This window comes from Cnephaeus nilssonii (assembly GCF_951640355.1).
Source record: "Cnephaeus nilssonii genome assembly, chromosome: 1".
Taxonomy (NCBI): Eukaryota; Metazoa; Chordata; class Mammalia; order Chiroptera; family Vespertilionidae; genus Cnephaeus; species Cnephaeus nilssonii.
The window spans coordinates 31,001,130-31,016,652 of NC_137072.1; the positions used below are offsets into that span (position 1 = coordinate 31,001,130).

General features: G+C 44.3%; 1 pseudogene across 1 annotated transcript; it reads right to left on the bottom strand.

The window, feature by feature from the left end:
* Positions 1-358: 358 nt before the first annotated feature.
* Positions 359-858, bottom strand: LOC307102694 (peptidyl-tRNA hydrolase-like; annotated as a pseudogene). Its single transcript has one exon. The product of its transcript is annotated as a peptidyl-tRNA hydrolase-like (transcript).
* Between the last annotated feature and the right edge of the window lie 14,665 nt (positions 859-15,523).

A 15,523-nucleotide genomic window follows, 5' to 3' on the forward strand; every position in this document is an offset into this window, starting at 1 on the left:
AGGCTTTAGCTCTCATTCCCACCACTTTCCCACTGTGCATCCACAAGTTTCTCATCCCATGTCCTCTCAAGTTTTGGTCAGATTAATTTTTATTTTTCCAAAAAAGATAAAATTGTTTAGTCTTCCTGAAGTTTCCCTACTTTCCAAGTTAAGACATAGAGAGAAGACCAACCCCATTCCAAAAATGGACGGATCAGGCCACAGTGCCCTTTAATCCAAGGAAGCCTGGAGCAGTCCAGAGAGGTGGATACCAACGTTGGCATGGCACCTCTGTGGAAGTGGATGGGTATTTGGGCATGTGGGCAGGCAGCTGTGTCTACTGGTGTCAGGTGCCTGACAAGGGCCCCTGTGGCTTCGCTCATGGACACTTCAGCACTGGAGGCAGCAGGCTCCTGCTCCAATGGGGAGAAGCAGCCCAGCACGTGCGCCAGGGTGTGTAGGGCTCCCGATGCTCACCGAAGCCCACCCGCAGCCGTGGCATTGCATTGGAGTTGAGGCAGCTAATGCAGAAACAAACTTCAGAGCCAGTTTTCCCGGAGGCTTGTCCAGGTCGTCATGCACCAGGTAGACCTCCTCAGCAGTCAGCCCCAACGGCCTGGGCCAAACTGTGCCCATTGGCATTCCTGAGCCGCCATGGCTGAAGCAGGACCAGCTGGGCATCCCCGAGTGAGGCCAGGGCGAGGTCGGCGGCACAAAGGAGGTCACGGGCCCAGCTCTCCGCCACACCCAACTGCCCAGCCAGCTGCCCCAGCACCGCCATCCCCATGCTATGTCACGTACTGGGTAGTCTGGGGTTCCCCAGGCCGGCCACCAGCCACCCCTTCCCGGGGGCCGGGGTTCCAAAACGCAACCACGCATGGCCTGACTCGGAAGCAGCCCTGCGAGGCAGAGGCCAGGCGGCCGGCGGCATGCTGTTCCCATCACGGCCCAGATTAATTTTAAGTGTTTACTTGGACTGTGTACACACTGAGTCATGTAATATGCTATATCAGTTATCAATTTCCCCCAACCAATTACCCCAAACTCAGCAGCTTAAAACAATAAGATTTACCTCACTGTTTCTGAGGTTCAAGTATAGCTTAGCTGGAACATTTGACTCAGGGTTTCTCATAGGCTGCCACGAAGGCAGCTGGCAGGGGCTGTGGTCATGACAAGGATCAACCCAGAGAGAGGGCTGAGTGATTTTCTGGGATTATTTCACTGATGAATCCCTCTCCTCCATTTTCTCTCCTTGCTTTCTCTATTCCTGTTATTTAGGTACTAGAGGCCTGGTGCATGAAAATTTATGCACTGGAGGGGGCATCCCTCAGTCTGGCCTGCCCCCTCTCGCAGTCCGGGAGGAGCCCTCAGGGGTGGGGGGCAACCTGGCGATCAGGGGAAGGCAACGCCCCCATCCCACCTCTGCTGCTGCCACTGCCGGCAGCACAAGCCTCGGCTGGCCCTGATTACTTGAGCCTCGGGTGGCCGGGGCAGCTGAGCAGCCACCATCCAAGGCTTGCCTGTGCCTCAGGCTGGCCCTGGGTGGCTGGGAAACCGCCATCTGAGGCTTGCCTGAACCTTGGGCGTCGACTGGGCAGTCGCCATCTGAGGCTCGCCTGCGCCTCAGGCTGGCCCTGGGTGGCTGGGGGGCTGAGGGGACTGGGGGACTCCAGAGGCAGAGGCAGGTGCGCAGAGTGGCCAGGCCCAGTGGGCCTGGCCTTGCTGCCCCGGCGGGGCTGAGGAGACTGGGCACTGCCATCTTGTGGCTGTGGGCACCGCCATCTTTGAGGGTGTGGCAGTAAATTAGCATATTCCCTCCTTATTGGCTGTGGGTGCTGCCATCTTTGAGGGCGTGGCAGTCAATTAGTATATTCCCTCCTTATTGGCTGTGCGTGCTGCCATCTTTGCAATGGTGTGAGGGTCAATTAGCATATTCCCTCTTTATTAGATAGGATTGGGTCCACTGGATTGATCCTCTAATATTCTTTTCTTTCCTATTACGGATCTCTTTATTATACTTACTTTATAAGATATTTCCTCAATTTTATGTTTCTGCAATCCTATTTTAATTTTTAAGAATTCTTTTCTTTTTCTTTGAGTGTTATTTTTACATAGGACATTTTCTTGTTTAGGCTCTCTGAAGCTGTGAATGATAGATCCTCTATTTTCCATTTGTTCTTTTTCCATTTATTTGATTTGGCTTCTATTTTTCTCATTAGACATTTTCTTCAGTTGTCTGGTCATCTATTACTGTTTTCTAATGCCTTAGAGTGGAAGACCAGAGTGTTGAGAGAGATTGTGTGCATGAGGATGGAGTGTGTTAACTGAGCCTTAGAAAAGGGCAGGATGGCTGAGCTCTTGAGTTTGGGAATTCCCTTAGTTGTATTGCTCTCCTGTCTTCTTGGCTTGGAGCAGAGCTCACAGGAAACTCTATTGTCTGGGGGTACAGATCTGATTCTGAGTTCTGTGAGTTAAATAGGGAAAGGTGGGGCGAGGCTTCAGCATATGTATAGACCCACCTATCCCTTTCATCTTTGCCTCTAGTATTCCCCAGATACTAACAAGCAAGGAGAAATGATTTCTTTGAATACATATGAAAAGGAAGCTGCTCCTACCATTTATGCAGGACCATTGAAGTCTCATTAGGTACCTTTCAGTCTGTCCTTATCTTCGGTGGTAGTTGGGTTTAAGCACAGACGTGAATGATTTGATCTTGGGCACATTCTGTGCCTTCCCCAATTTGCCTCATTGTTTATGTTTAGAGGCCTGGTCTCCAGATAAGATGTATTGTGTCTCCAGAGTCTGCTTGCTGATTCATAGGGCAAACAACACACCACTGATAGCTTGGGGCCTTGAACTAGATTAGTCATTTATCTGATTTGCCACTTATCTCCTGGAGTAGAGGGGGGAAGAATTATAACCCAAATTAGGGGCCCAGCGCATGAATTTGTGCACCTTGAAAGGAACTGTGGGCCACGAGGCTACAGTGGGCACAGAGATAGGTCTCGGCCAATCCTCTGTGCCCCTGTCCGACCCTCCTGCTGCGCCCCCAGTCCCTTCTCTGCTGGTAGCCCTGCTCCTTCTGCCGTCGCTCCCACACACTGACTGCACCAGCCCTGCTCGCACCTGCTGATGGCACAGAGCAATTGGGGCCGGTGCCAGCAGCGGGTGTGAGCAGGGCCGGCGCCCGCAGCAGGTGCAAATGCCAGGTGGGACCGCAGTGTGCTGGAGCAAAGAATTTTTGGTAACCACCAGAGGCTCGCCCCAATGACAGCAACTGGCACTCCATGTTGGTCTGGCACCCCCGCTCACCTGCTCCACCATCCTGCTGTGCCTGACACCTGCCATGTTCTGCGCATGCCCCTTGGTGGTCAGCGCATGTCATAGCGACTGGTTGTTCAGTTGTTCGGTTGTTCAGGTTGTTCCGCTGTTCAGTCTATTTGCATATTAGCCTTTTATTATATAGGATATCTAAAAAATGCAGGAGAGCCCTACCAAGTAATCTGCTTTCACTTTTAAGAACACAGGCAATTTTAGGATCTGTTTTCTCAAAAACAAATGATGAGTATGCTAGAATAAGAATGGTTGAATACTTGAAAATTTTCTTCTCCAGAAATACATCTTTCATTCCTTCTCTTCCTGATGATTTCCTGAAGATCTCCCTGTGCCAGGACAGTGCTGCTGCCACTATTATCAACATCACTGACACCCTGTCTGTCTGCACTATGCTGTGTGTATTTTTCAGAAGTTGTCATTTTGCTTCCCCTACTCACACTTTTTTTTGTAGCTATCATGATAGGTTGAATAAACCACTATGTTTTCTAAATTTTCTTTATCAATAAGATACATGCAAGCTTAATTGATTCCCCAAGTAGAAGACCTTCCAGCTCAAGGGACAAACAAATTAATAGATATTAAAACTGCCTAATATCAAATAGCTACTGATGGTAATACCATTTCTGTTCTGGGAATGTGAATGCTAATATTATGATACTTGAGTAATAAATTTAAAAAAATTATGTCTAAGTACTACAGCCTCAAAATTAGTTCCCTTTATCATTCTCTAGACTTTAATACCTTAGTTAAATCAAGTCTACTTTCCCTCAAAAGCTAATATTTTTTAAACAACCTTATTGAGCTATATCATTCATGTACCACCAAATTTACCCTTTTAAAGAATGCAATTTAATTTTTTTGTATAGAGTTTAGCAACTACCACCATAATCTAATTTTAGAACATTTTTATCACCCTCAAAAGATGCTCTGTGTCCATTTGAAATCTCTCCCTATTCCCCTAATCCCAATCCTAAGAAACCACTAATCTATCTGTCTCTATAGATTTGCTTAGGCTGGACCTTTCATAAGAATGGAATCATGTGATAAGTGGTCTTTCATGACTGGCTTTCTCCACTTAAGCATAGTGTTTTGAGTTTCATCCACATTGTAGCATGTTTCAGCTCTTCTTTCCTTTTTATTGCCAAGTAGTATTCCGATATATGGATATGCCACATTTGTATATCCATTCATCAGTTGATGAACATTTGGGTTATTTACAACTTTTGGCTATTATGAATAATGCTGCAATAAAGCTTGGTGTACAAATCTTCGTGTGGACATGTTTTCATTTCTCTTAGGTAGATACCTATGAGAGATATTGAGTCATATGGTAATTATATGTTTAACATTAAACTGCGAAACTGTTTTCTAAAGTAGTTGTGCCATCTTAAATTCTTATCAGTAGTTCTAATTTCTCCACATCCTTGTCAACACTTATCACTGTTCATCTTTTTAATTTCAACCATACAGTACATGTGAGGTGGCATCTCATTGTGGTTTTATTTGCCTTAACCTAATGATTGAGTGTCTTTTCATGTACTTATTGAGTATTTGTGTATATTCTTCAGAGAACTGTCTATTAAAATCATTTGCTTGCTTATTTATTTATTTATTTATTTATTTATTTATTTATATTTTAATTGATTTCAGAGAGAAAGAGACAGGGAGAGAGAGACAAAAACATCAATGATGAGAGTGAGAATCATTGATCAGCTGCCTCCTACTGGGAATCGAACCTGCAACCCGTGCATGTGCATGTGCCCTGATTGGGAACCTGGTTCATGGGTAGAAACTCAACCACTGAGCCACACCAGCCGGACTCATCTTTAAATTGGGTTATTTGTCTTTTTCTTGTTGAATCATAAGTTATTTATTTTCATATTTTATTTTATTTTGTTTATTTAAATAATTATTTATTGTTGAAAGTATTACATAAGTTCTTTTCCCCCCCATAGACCTCCTTTAGTGCCCCCCCCCTCTTGCCCCAGGCCTTCAGCACCCAGAAGAGTTATTTATATGTTTTGGATACTAAGCTCTTATTGGACATGTGATTTGCAAATACGTTTTCCAAGTCTATTGGTTGTCTTTCACTTTCTTGATGATATTGTTTGAAGCACATTTTTAATTTTGATGAAGTCTAATCCTCTCTAATAAAATGGTAATATGCAAATTAACCATCACTCCACTACATAAGCCACGTCCACCAGCCAAGCCACACCCACCAGCCAATCAGGGCGAGTATGCAAATTAACCCCATCCAAGATGGCTACAGCAACAGAAAGCAAGGTTTCCCAGGTAACAGAGCAAGCCAAGCTTTCCATAGCCGTTGCAGGCCTAAGCCTCCACTCAAGCTACAAAGTTTCAATTATAGAAGGTAAACAAATTCAAACAAATAGCGGCAGAATGGAGCTTGAGAGAGCAGGCCAGGGTTGCCGGTGGCAAGAGGGGAAGCAAAGCTTTCCGCACACTCTGGCCGGCCAGGCCTCTGCTTAAGGCTACAAAGTTTCAATTGTAGAAGGTGAATTAACTGCCACAGAAATGGCTGCCACCCCGGAGGGAGCAGCAGGCTTGGCTCCGCTCCAGGCTACAAAGTTTCAATTGTAGAAGGAAAATAAATTCCAGATACCAGGGCCTCTGCTTAGGTTGCCAGGGGGCGTGGCCGGCCTGCAAACCACCACAGGCCCCTCGCTCAGGCCGCCCCACGCCCCAAGGGAACCCACCCTGATCCGGGACACCCTTCAGGGCAAACCAGCTGGCCCCCACCCCTGTACCAGGCCTCTATCCTATCTAATAAAAGAGTAATATACAGATTGATCATCACTGCAACATACAATATAGCTGCCCCCATGTGGTCAAAGATCCTGCCCCCAGGTGGACACAAGATGGCCACCACAAGATGGCCAGTAGGAGAGGGCAGTTGGGAGGCACCCGGCCTGCAAGGGAGGGCAGTTGAGAGGGACCAGGCTTGCAAGGGAGGGCAGTTGGAGGTGATCAACCCTGCAGGAGAGGGCAATTAGGGGTGACCAGGCTGGCAGAGGAGGGAAGTTGGGGGCAAACAGGCTGGCAGGGGAGCAGTTAAGCATCAACCAGGCTGGCAGCAGAGTGGTTTGGGGGTGATCAGGCTGGCAGGCAGAAGCGGTTAGGGGCAATCAGGAAGGCAGGCAGGCAAGCAGTTGGGAGCCAGCAGTCCTGGATTGTGAGAGGGATGTCCGAATGCCCGTTTAGGCCCGATCCTGGTGGGTTGATTCGGACATCCCTCCAGGAGTCCCAGATTGGAGAGGGTACAGGCTGGGCTGAGGGACAACCCCCCACCGTGCACGAATTTCGTGCAGCGGGCTTCTAGTTTATTAATATTTTTCTTTTATCATTTGTGTTTTTGGTGTCAGGTCTAAGAAATCATTGCCTAACCCAAGATCATGAAGGTTTATTCTCATATTTTTTCCTCAATTTTATAGTTTTATTTCTTTCATTTAGGTCTGTGATCCATTTTGAGTTAATTTTTTATATGGTATGAGGTAAGGGTCCAGAGACATTCTTCTGCATGTGGAATATCCATTGTTCACAGCACCATTTGTTAAAAAAATTGTTATTTTTTCATTGAATTACTTTGACAACTTTGTTGAAAATCAGTGACGACTAATGTGAGGGCTTATTTCTGAATTCCCTATTCCATTGATTTATATATCTATCCTTATGCTAATACCACACTGTTTGATATTGCAGTTTTATAGTAAGTTTTGAAATTAGGGAATTTAAGTCCTATAACTTAATAGTTCTTAAAAAATGATGCTATTTTTAAATAAAGGGTTGTTTGTCATACAGTTTGACCATGTATTTTTTGTTTATTTTTTTAGAGAGGAAAAGAGAGGGAGAAAGAGATAGAAACATCAATGATGACAGGAAATCATTGATCGGCTGACCCCTGCATGCCCCTGGAGATTGAGCCTTCAACCAGGGAATGTGCCCTGAACCATGACCTCCTGGTTCATAGGTTGATGCTCAACCACTGAGCCACGCTGGCTGGGCTTGACCATATATTTGTAGACACTTTTAAATTTTGAAAGGTTTGTAGATATCAGTTGATATACTTCTGTGGAGGAAAAAGCTTTTATATGCCCAGCTATTAACAATAAGAAAATCATATAACATGTTTTCTTATATATTTTTAATGGGCATGGGCAGGTTGTAGAGACCTTGAAGAACCTTATTTCAGAAGTTTGATTTGTTTAACATTTAGCTAGCATCTCCTACATGTCATGGTCTGTGCTAGAAGCCTGGGCAAAAAAGATAAATGGGGCCTAGTTTTTTGCTACACCATCAGCATTCAGGATGCTCACGGTGTATCAAGGAACCAGTCAGAATGTGATTGCTGACTTTCTGGAGATTGTCAACTTATACTTCCTCACTTTATAGATATGTAAAGGAAGCCTAGAGAGATTTGTGTGAAAGCCATAGTATCCACACAAGTAAATAATTGTGAGCACAATGCCTTGCACATCACAGGCCATCAGAAAATATTTGCCATGCGAAATCTCAGCTATCTCTTGTAGCAATATGTTTACAGATACATCTAGGGCAGTGGTCGGCAAACTCATTAGTCAACAGAGCCAAATATCAACAGTACAACGATTAAAATTTCTTTTGAGAGTCAAAAATTTTAAACTTAAACTTCTTCTAATGCCACTTCTTCAAAATAGACTTGCCCAGGCCGTGGTATTTTGTGGAAGAGCCACACTCAAGGTGCCAAAGAGCCGCATGTGGCTCGTGAGCCGCAGTTTGCCGACCATGGATCTAGGGCAAAGGAAACAAGGAGAAAATAAACAAATGGGACTACATCAAAATAGAAAGCTTTTGCACAGCAAAAGAAGCCAACAGCAAAATGAAAAGGGAAGCCTCTGTATGGGGACATATATTTGGCAATGATACATCTGATAAAGGGTTAATATCCAAAATTTATAAGAAACTCATACAACTTAACAAAAAGAAGACAAACAATTAATTAAAAAATGGGCAAAGGTCCTAAGTAGATGCTTCTCTAAAGTGGACATACAGAAGGCCAAGAGACATATGAAAACATGTTCAAAGTCACTGACCATCAGAGAGATGCAAATTAAAACAACAATGAGGTATCACCTCACTCCTGTCAGAATGGCTACTATCAACAAATCAACCAATGACAAGTGCTGGCAAGGATGTGGAAAAAAGGGAAACGTACTACACTGCTGATGGGAATGCAGACTGGTGCAGCCATTATGGAAAACAGTATGGAGTTTCCTCAAAAAATTAAAAATGGAACTGCCATTTGACCCAGTGATCCTACTTCTAGGAATATATCCTAAGAAACACCAATCAGAAAGGATATATGCACCCCTATGTTCACAGCAGCACAATTTACAATAGCTAAGATCTGAAAATAGCCCAGGTGCCCATCAGTAGATGAGTGGATAAAAAAACTGTGGTACATTTACACCATGACATACTATGCAGCAGTAAAAAAGAAGCATCTTTTATCCTTTGAAATAGCATGGATGGATTTCGAGAGTATTATGCGAAGCGAAATAAGCCAGTCAGAGAAAGACAAGTATCACGTGACCTCACTCATATATGGAATCTAATGAACAACATAAACTGATGAACAAAATAGATCCAGAGACATAGAAGCATGGAACAGGCTGTTGAATCTCAGAGGGAAGGCAGGGGAGGCTGGGTGGATGGGAAGAGATCAACCACTGAACTTGTATGCATGAATGCATATATGCATAACCCATGGACACAGACAGTAGGGTGGTGAAGGGGGCAGGGGTGGGCTAGAAAGGGTCACTGGGGAAAAGGGGACATATGTGATACTTTCAGCAATAAAGATTTAAAATAAAATAAAAATAAATGTCTCACAGGCAAAACAAAACAAAACAAAACAAAACAAAACAAAACAAAACAAAAAAACATTTGCCATGATTGGTGTGAAGACTTGTGGCTGGGACACCTAGCCATGGAAGGACAGACTCAGAAGGCTGAGACTATGCTCAGTCTCTCTGCAGGCTGACTTTCACAGTTAAAGATTCCTTTGTGCTCACTGCCCAGCTTTATGCCATTGAAGGTGCTTTTGGCAGTGAGCTTTGCCCTGGAGCCTGCCCTTGCCCTTTCTTTCTTTTTGGCCCCGGGTGTCTCGAGACAGGTTGAATAACCACCCTGGAGTTCTGCCAGTGTCACAAGATGAGGGAGGGTAAGAAGACCAAGAGCAGGGTGGGGAGGTGGGGGCGGGGGCAGTGCAGAGGAAGCTCAACAATCATCATGTGGTTTCAATGGCTCAGATATGCTTAGCTGCCAGTATTCGTTCAAACAGTTTAGACTTTCCGAAAACCAGGCCCTTCCTCTCAGGGTCATTTGTTTACTTCTGTCTGGTGGGCTTCTCTGGTCATTTCCGGGAACTCGTGAACTGAGTGCTTCAGGTGGAGCCTCAGTCTGCTGGGAAGGCCAGCAATTCCCGAGGCCCAGTGTGAAGTCAGCTGTGACCCAAATCAAGTCCTCCATTGTGGCAGATGTTTAGCATATATGGGGGACACTGAGTTGGTAGTAAAAGGATTACCAGATTTTGTGGGCACCTCTCTGCCACTTATGGAGGAAACAAATTTGCATATGGAGCAAGGTGAGGTGCACAGCTGAACTGAAGGAGAAAATGGCATCTTGGGTAAAAGCAAGAACTGGAGACGGATTGCCTCAGTTGGAACTGGGGCTCTGTTACTACCAGCTATGGATGCTGGACAACTTAACATGTTATTTCTGTGTCCTAATTTTCTCATGCAATATTCCTAAGCACCATTACTTTTTAGTATGCTATGTAATTCATTTATGATGTTTATTGTCTCATTGCCCATCTTTATTTATTTTAAAAATATTTTATTGATTTATTTTATTGATTTCAGAGAGGAAGGGAGAGAGATATAGAAACATCAATGATGAAAGAGAATCAGTAATTGGTTGCCTCCTGCACGCCCCCCACTAGAGATAGAGCCTGCAACCAGGCAGGTGCCCTGACCAGGAATTGAGCCTTGCCCTTCTGGTTGACAGGTCAATGTTCAACCACTAAGCCATGCCCACTTTTAAAGGACAGAAATCTTCACTTTGTGGCTATTGCTTTTTTAAAACTTATCCTAAGAATGTAGAAGACTTGGGACACATAGTAGGTGCTCAGTAAATATTTGTTGAATATGGTTAATAATAGTACCAATCTCGATTGGATTGTTATGAAGATGAAATGAGTTCGGGGCAGTGCCCACCACATAGTAAGTGCTACATAAGTAATGTGGCCATATGCCCCATGTCCTATTGGCCTGGGACAATCCTGCTTTAGACCCATTTCCTGCAGTAATTATTAATAGTACTCCCTTTCAGAAAAAAATAATACTCATTTTAAGTGTTAAATTACATGGTTTTCCTGCATGTAAGTGTTTTTACTCATTCATTTAAGAAACATAAAAGCAATTCCTACCATTTACCATGTTTGATGCTAAGAGCAGTGGCCATAGTTCCTTCCCTTACAGAGCTTACAGTCTGTGGACTCCCTCACTGGAGAACTTTAAGAATATGATTAAGTAGACAACCTCATGGTTAAAGAGAATAATTGCATTTGCATCCATGTTGTTCTTTGCTGTTTAATGAAAAAGTTCTTTATCAGTTTTTACAGCAACCCAGCAAGGTGGAAAAGATTACTACCCCTCTTTTACTGAGGAAAGGCAGGTTCTGAGAGGACAAACAACCTGGTGGTGGTGCAAGCTAGAGAGCACTGATCCAGGCTCTGATTCCTACATGCTTTCCTGCTGAGAACACTGTCTGCTGAGAGCTCCGACCAGATGGCCTGGCAGCCCTGGTATGATTTGGACTCAATAATTCTGCATTGCTTTATGATAAGCAGCTTTCCCCCTATTAATTCTTAAATAATATGTAGATTACACTGATTAAAGGTGGGATACACATTTCAAATTAAAGGCAAGGCAGAAGTATCTAATTCTTCTCATTTCTAATCTTGCCAGGTCAATTAAGTATACCCATTCTCTAATAAGCCAGTGGTGGCGGGAGCTACAGCTTTTCTCATGTTCCTCTGCCTCCCTCTAGTGACTCAAGTATAGAATTACTATTTTTTTTTTTTTTTTCCCTAGCTGGTCTCGCTCAGTGGATAGAGCGTTAGCCTAAGGACCAAAGGGTCCCAAGTTCGATTCTGGTCAAGGGCACATGTCTGGGGTTGCGGGCTTGATCTCCAGTAGGGCGAGTGCAGGAGGCAGCCAATCAATGATTCTCATCATTGATGTTTCTATCTCTCCCTTTCCCTTCCTCTCTGAAATCAATAAAAATATATTTTAAAAAAGAATAACTATTTTTATAGACATGTATATATATATAGGTAGTGATTTGTAATATAATAGTAATATATTTATAATCTATATTATATTTATAATTTATATAAATATATGTTACTATTATATATATTTTGCAGTAGGGATTTATTGCAAGAACACAAAGTTACAAAAAAGCCAAGCCTTGCCGAAACCGGTTTGGCTCAGTGGACAGAGCATCGGTCTGCGGACTGGAAGGTCCCAGGTTTGATTCAGGTCAAGGGCATGTACATTGGTTGCGGGCACATCCCCCGGTGGGGGTGTGTGCAGGAGGCAGCTGGTCGATGTCTCTCTCTCATCGATGTTTCTAGCTCTCTGTCCCTCTCCCTTCCTCTCTGTGAAAAATCAATAAAATATATTTTTTAAAAATTACTTTATATATAAAAAAAAAAGCCAAGCCTTTTCTACTCCTTCTGTCCTTCCTCCCTCTTGCCTCGTACGTGTGAAACACTGTACTACATATCAAGGACACAAAGATAAAAGACTGACCCAGTATTTGCCCACTTTGGCCAAATCCTCTTTGTACCAAAAGAAACAAAGAGGATTTAAAATTTCAAAGAAGAGTGGAAGTAACTACTCTTTCCGTTTCTTATGTAAAGTTAAACACCATGTTGCACTGGAGACTTGCATTAAGGTTGTCAAGGTAAGAAATATTCAGATCTGTGAAGAATTTTTGGGAGTCTATTTGAGCTAAACTGTCCACAAATGCTGAGAAGCAGAATCTCAAGGGATTGAGATAATGCTCCTGAGAATGGCAGTTTTGCACCTTGCTTTATATATTACCATCAAAAGAGGAGTCCTAAGTGGGTTATATGAAATCCATTGGTGGTAGATTAGGGAGCAGGAAAAAGCAAAGGGGCGGGGGGACACCTCTGGGATTGGATAAAAAGCAAAATTACGGACACATACTTCTTTTAGTTAGGTGGGTGCAGGATAGTTAACAGTCAACAATTAACTCAATAACAATGAGTTGATTTGTGGTCTCCACAGAGCCTATGCTTAGAGGGGTCTGGAAAAAGGGAAATTGCTTTGTTATTGCAAAGGCATGTTTATCAGGTATGTTATCCTAGATGCAAAAAGACAATACGCAGGCTCAATTAAGATAAAGATTGACTTTTATCAAGGAAGATTCTAGCCTAGGTCATGACTACCCACCATAAACTGCCTTTTAGTTAAAAAAATTTTGATTTCAGCCCATCCTTTGTGGTTGCTTTAGGTCTCTGAGTTTTCAAGGCCACCGCACAGGCCTTCCCTGAGCCTGTCAAGGAATAAGAAAATAGAACTGGCCCTAGCTGGTTTGGCTCAGGGGATAGAGCATCGGCCTGCAGACTGAAGGGTTCAAGGTTCGACTCCAGTCAAGGGCACATGCCCACTTGTGGGCTCAATCCCCAGTGGGGAGTGTGTAGGAGGCAGCCAATCAATGATTCTCTCTCATCGATATTTCTATCTTTCTCTCCCTCTCCTTTCCTCTCTGAAATCAATAAAAATATATTAAAAAAAGAGAACAGAACTGCTTTTTTATTCTGTATCTGCACATATCCTGACCACTTTTGTCCTTCTTTCCCTCCCCTCCTCCTACTCTTCTATTCCTTTGTATGCTATCTCCTCCCAGGATCAAGTTTCTAGGCAAGGAAGCAGGGACCTCAACCTGAAGGTTGCAGTCATGCCTAAAGAGATCACTCACCTCTGCTGGAACACAGCTTCCAGCAATTTGCAGATGGTAAACACTTGGAGGCGGCTGTAGTCATACTTCTCTATGACACTGCAATCAGACAAACACTAAGGAATTTGCTATTAGGCACTTAGTCAAAACAAGGCAAGCTGCATTCTAGGTGCTGCCTTCTACTTGGAAACCAGCAAAGGAGGTAGGAGTTCTGGCATGTTCTCTTTACAAATGGATCCAGTGGCTTGATTCTGCCATTCTAATACCAATACCGTTGTAATTAACTAGCTATTAATAATAGGAAAGGAGCACAGGGAAGGCCAGATATTATAAGCATGTCATTTAGAACATGAATGAAGCTACAACTTTACACTACCCAGGGGTCCAACAAAGGAAAGATAGATGCATGCCCAAAGTTGGGGGGACTAGCGAAGGTGCTTACTGTCAATCATACCTGGGAACAAAGGTCATTGGCTAGAATGGCCTTGGCCACTGTAAGCGCATGGAAATTTGGGATAATTAATTCCCTGAATGAAAAAGCTCACTCTTATGCTCTCTTGTGCTCTTATGCTCTGTTGGCTCTTGGCTCCTTTGGCATGCTTGGTTCATGTCTCATGCTTGGCTTCCTGGCTCTCCATGGCATCCAGTGGTCATGTGGGCCACACACACACAATGTACTAATGGACAGAGGCTGAACAGGACCCAGCTCCAACATGGGAAGGAAACTCTGGACACTGGCTTTGCTTTTAGCTCCACTGAAACCCCAGCTATACTTCTATGACTAGATAAAGGGAATTGGAACTTGGGAAGTACAGGGATGTAATGCCACGCAAATAAAAATCACTCATTCTCCTGTGCAAGTAAGAGGGTTAACTTGAAATGCAGGCAAATAGGGCAGGGGTCCAGTGGAAACAAAGACAGGTGGAACATAGGCAGGGGCAGACATGGCAGATTAAACAAGCCTAATCACAGAAACCAACCAACTTGAAATAAGAAAATATTTCTGGACTCATAGCAAGAGGCATGAGTAAACAAGGGATGGCCTGCAGTCACAAGGTGTATGAATGCATAGAAACAGAAAAAGTTCAGCATAGAAACAGAGAAAGAACACATAGAAACAGGGAAAGTTTAGGTCCGTTGCTGGGCAAAAACAATATAATTTTTGCCACCAGATTGGAAAGCATTCGAGATTCCTACGAACAGGCTTCCCCTCCCCACCCACCCTCGCTCTCCCCCCCTTGCTTTACTCCTCTGGAAGTCCTCTTTGCCCTCTCAAACCCCTTTCTCTGTCTTCTGACTCTTTCGACCCAGCTCAGCGGATCATTCCTCTCCACGTGTCTCATCCCGCCACCTCCTTACAACCCTAAACCTGTCCCTCTCTGACTAAGCACTCTTTTTCCCAGGTCAACGCTGGATTGCAGGAGTCCTGGGCGGACTCCGGGAGTACATTTAGCCATATTTTTTTTTCCCCTTAACACATACTGGTCCCTCCTACTGACCAGTGGCTGCGGCGGCATTTACACGCCCCTCCTCTCCCTCAGGGTGTTTGCTTCCTGAACCTCAGTCTCCCTGAAACACCCCTCCTGCCCCCCCCATCATTATGGGAGGCAGGATGGGGCATTTCTACCTCTGAGAATTCTAACCACCCTCCTTTCCCTGTGCTCTCCGCCTTATCTCCGCTCCCGTGGCCTCCAGCAAACGAATTCACAGGTGGCTGGCCATTTCCCTTCTCACTCTCTGATCTTTCTCAAATTGAAAAATGCCTAGGCTCTTTCTCTTCAGACCCTCTTAACCAGCAGCCGCCTTCTCCCCAGTCCCTGAGCCCAAATCCTGAGAACCTGAGCTCCAAAACAGCCTTTCCCATCTAACACTCATTCTCAGGCCCCAAGACTGCCTTCCTCAACAGCCTCTTCTATTCCTGGGTCCACTCTACCCCTGAGGGAGGCAGCAGGAACTGAGGGCATACCCTGAGTCCACGTCCCATTCTCTATGTCCAACCTCACAGATTGAGAGGCATCTCAGGTTTCTTTTTCCACTGACCTGACCACCTTTACTCCCCACATACACCGCAACTGCAGATCCACAAATCCCTCAAAAGACCTCGTTAACCTGACCTTTAAGGTCTTTAATAATAGAGACAAGGAGACCCAAATCC